Source organism: Erythrolamprus reginae, chromosome 4, assembly GCF_031021105.1.
Source record: "Erythrolamprus reginae isolate rEryReg1 chromosome 4, rEryReg1.hap1, whole genome shotgun sequence".
Lineage (NCBI taxonomy): Eukaryota > Metazoa > Chordata > Lepidosauria > Squamata > Dipsadidae > Erythrolamprus > Erythrolamprus reginae.
In genome coordinates this window covers 98,441,964-98,446,241 of record NC_091953.1, presented here as the reverse complement: position 1 = coordinate 98,446,241, position 4,278 = coordinate 98,441,964, and the positions used below count along the sequence as shown (strand labels likewise).

General features: G+C 41.1%; 1 pseudogene; it reads right to left on the bottom strand.

The window, feature by feature from the left end:
* Nucleotides 1-1,772: 1,772 nt before the first annotated feature.
* LOC139167159 (ras association domain-containing protein 8 pseudogene) lies at nucleotides 1,773-2,810 on the bottom strand (annotated as a pseudogene).
* Nucleotides 2,811-4,278: the final 1,468 nt, after the last annotated feature.

Here is a 4,278-nt window from a genome sequence, read left to right as displayed (position 1 = left end):
TCTTAGTTGTTCCCCAGTTGTCCCAGCGTTGTGGCAGCCATCTTTAGACTGCCTCTTCTCCTCATCATTTTGAGAGGGAAATAGAGCCTCAGGTCAGACAGGAGAGCTGCAACTCTTTGTAACCTCTCAGGGCTCCCCTCTTCAATCCACCGTTCCTACAGGGGAGCTTTGGCTCAGTTTGGAGCCCACCAACAGGAAGAACGTAGCACAGGAGTCATGATGTGATATTAGTTTGTGTTCTGACCCAGCCTTAAGAGCCTTAACAGAACTAAGAAACAGACTCCTTGTCCTGAAAAAACCCTCTTTACTTAACAACTGTGAATTCATGGCATTCACACAAAGAAAATTCCAGGGAATTATCCTTCCAAGGTTTAATTGCAATAACATACTTTATCAGTCCTTGGATAATTGCCACGCCAAGAGCTTCCAGCTGTAAATTAAATCTCTGTGGCATGAATTATGATTAGGAAATCTTTCTAATGAAATATGAACTGTTGTCTCCTGAAACCATCCCTCTTTTGCTTCTATTTGTTTCCCAGCCAAGGAGGGGCTATTCAGCATCCATATGTGGTTTTCTTACTAAGTTAGCCTTTGTATCCCTGCTGTTCTCCTCTCCTAACAGCTCTGTGCATATCTGCATCTGGAACAGGCCCCAGCTGTTCTTCTTCCCCACTTATCTCCAACTCCAAAGGCAGGTGGGAAATGTTGGCTCTATCTCTGCTTCTGATGCAGAACATCCCTAAGAGCCTTCCCCCAAATCCAGGACTGGCTCAAGATCCTCCCCAACCTTCTCCTCTTCCAAGTCTGCTGCTAGATCCACTGCCAGCTGGTGGGCACAACAGTTTGTTATTTAAAGTATATTGGCTGGTTTTCTTTTATTTTCTGCTTACTAATTAGCTTTCTGGGTTCCATCTATATGTTGTTTTCCATCTAGGATTTCCCTTACATTTTCTCCTTTATTGTTTATTGTCCTTTATTGTCCTTTATGTTTAGTATCTTCTTCCCTTCCAATATTTTATTACAATCTCAATCCAGAAAATATCATTAGTCCATAAGATATATATACATTCCTACATGGAATTCCCTCCCCCCACCTTTTAAGCAGGTAAATTGTATTTCATATACATGATGTACATCAAACATTAAAAAATAAATTCAGAGTTTACAAGGCTATCTGCGCTCCCCTACAGTCCCCTAGGCTTTCATGCATACATTTGCTTTTCTTGGTCATACATCAGCCGTGAGAATAGTCTAGATTCCAGAATTATTGTGTGAGAAAAGAATAGACATTCCTATGTGGAAACAATTTATATGCAAAATTACATCATACAAAACTGGATGGCAAAATACTTGGCATGAGAAACAAATGGCAAGACGGGACTGGCACCTCGACCCTACTTTTTATCAGATCTGAAGAATTTAAAAAAAATGTATATATAAAAGTCTGAGTCAGGATCCACCACGCCATAAAAGGCATCTGTGTATGGTCACAGAAACTTCTGTCCCAGAGCAGTATTTCTTGTTTTTATATTCTTATCAGGTATGGAATAATTTTTCTATCATCAAATTTAAAACAAAAAACAGAATCATTATCGAACACACACAAAAAATCACAATCCAACAAACAATAAGAAATGCTCCAGTGTGTTGAGTTCATTAAAGAAATCTGTGTTGGTAATGCACCTCTTTTGTTGGGCAGCTGAATGGATCCAGAAATTTGCTGTTCTCTGCCTTGAAAAATTCTCCAGCACAGCTGAGGAAATGCTTGGTTGTCAGCCTGGGAGGTGAGTTTCAGTCGAGTTCCAACCAATCTGCAGATTGTACTCTGCTTCCTCCAAGGTCTTCCCCACTGAATCCAGGCTGTTCTCAAGCTGGAGAGTTTGCTTGGCCTTGGCTTCCAGATCTTTCTTTATTTTAGCCGCTATCCCCTCTAGCTCAGTAGGATTCTGGGTAGAAGTTTCCTTGGTCTTCTTGGTTCTCGCAGCGATTTTCCACTCAATTTCTCTTTCCAAGGTCTCTGTTTTTACCATAAACTCGTGGACTTTTTTGGTGTACTATTCCATTGTGGCCCTCAGGCTGTGCACTTTCTCCCGCTGCTCCCTTATGCTCCTTTTCTGATTGTAGCTCATTCTGCCAAAATTCTTCCTCACTCAGCTGGCTCTCGTTTTGGTGGATCAGCTGTTCCAGCTGATCCAATTGATAAGAGCCTTGGCTGCATTCCCAATGCCTGATGTCCATTTCTAAGGCATCTCCTTGCATCTCAGGGTACAGAGATGGTCCTGTTGGTGTAGGACAGTATTGAATAGCTCCTCTTTGGAAAGTACACCCCCTCTGGCTCCATCTCTGACACACATCGGGTCCTTTCTGGGCTGTCTCTGCTTGTTTTTGGCACAGGCATCACTTGAACTTACAGGACCCAAGCTGAAGGTTAAAGATATTTTGAGTTGCCTGGTTCTATGTACTTCTGTACTGAGTGGGCTTGGTTTAATAGGCAATCTAGCTCTGACAAACGTCCTCTCAGGTATCTGGGCAACATTCTCTAAAGAAGGCCTCTCTATGAGGCTGGGGCCAGTACGTTGCAATATAAATTGCACATCTTGAGCATACTGGCCGCATTTGGATAGAGACTGTACAGGACATTCATGTGGGAGAAGTTGACACTCCTTCTCACGTAGTCTTTGGATGAGAACATAGCGGCCTGTTTGACCAATGGCCTATGGCAGTGCTAGGACAACTTCCTGACAGGTTGTCTGATCTGAAACACCACATACAATCCACTAGACTCCATCTACCCATACTTTCAACTCCATCACAAAAAGGTAGAGTTAGGATTAAACTTTCTTGCTCATTTCTGTGATTGACATGCAAAGAAACTGGCCTTTTTGGCTAGTCCAAAGACATGGTGCTCCAACTCCATCAAGGAAGCCACGATGAAGTGACCAAAGCATAGTGTTGGAGTGACAACTTTCTAACGTATTTATGTCCAATATGTGGTGTAGGTCTCAGACAGATGAGCTGTATTCAAGGATTGATCTGGTGAATGTTTTGTATGCTCTGGTTAGTAGTGTGATATTACCGGAGAAGAAGCTACGTAATATTAGTTTAATAATTTTGAACCTTTTTTGGCAATGTAGTTGCAGTGGGCTTTGGCATTTAGGTCATTTGATATGAGTATTCCAAGGTCTTTGACAGAATGTGGGTCAACTGCAAGGTCTTGTTTATTCAGCTTGTATTTTGTGTTCTGATATTTTTTGCCAATGTGCAGGACAGAACATTTGTTGGTTGAAATTTGGAGTTGCCAAATGTTTGACCATTCTGACACAGAATCAATGTGTGGAGGGTAGCAGTGTTTTTGGAGGGTAGCAGTGTTGTCGGTGGTATTGAAGAGTTGTACATCATCGGTGAACAGAACGCAGTCACTCGTAATCTGATCGCAAAGGTCATTTATAGAGTATAAAGAGTGTTGGTCCTAGTAAACTGTCTTGGGGTACACCACTGTTAATAAGAACCGGATTAGATAGGGTGCTCCCTATTTTGACCACTTGTCTGTTTGACAGGAATGCAGTTATCCAGTCATGTAGGGGTCCAGATATGTCATAGGATTTCATTTTCAGAAGTAGTTTATCATGAACCACTGAGTTGAAGGCTTTACAGAGGTCTATATAAATTGCATCTATTGTTTTGTCCTGGTCAAGTTTTGAGGTCCATATGTTTTTGCAGTGTAGTAGTTGTAGATTGCAGGATAATTTTTTTCCTGAAACCAAATTGCTTGCCTGTAAGTAGTATGTTAGTTTCTAGGTGGAGGATAATGAATTGGTTTGTGATTGATTCCATGATTTTCAATAAGAAAATTACAAACAAGAAAAAAATATCTCTGGAGGAAAAACAAAAAAGGACACATTTCCAACTTCAAAAGCCGATATAAAAGCATTTGCAATCAAATAAAAGCAAAATGCCTTAACTACTACAGCAAACAAGAGGAAAACCTCCTATGCACCAAATCTAATAGAGCCTTCTACAACTTTGTCAACAATAAAATCAAAGACTCTAGACCTATCCCACCTCTCAAAGGACCCAACAACAAAGAATACTTTGGATGATTCATCCAAAGCTAACCTCCTCAACTATTTCTTTGGCTCTGTCTTTGTTAACAGCAATGGCTCATCCCCCAATTTCACCAATCATACCTCTAACTTCCTCAACGACCTAACCCAAGTAGACTTCACTGAAGACTGAGTTGAAAAAGCATTACGTGACCTTAAACCTTCTCTATCAGTC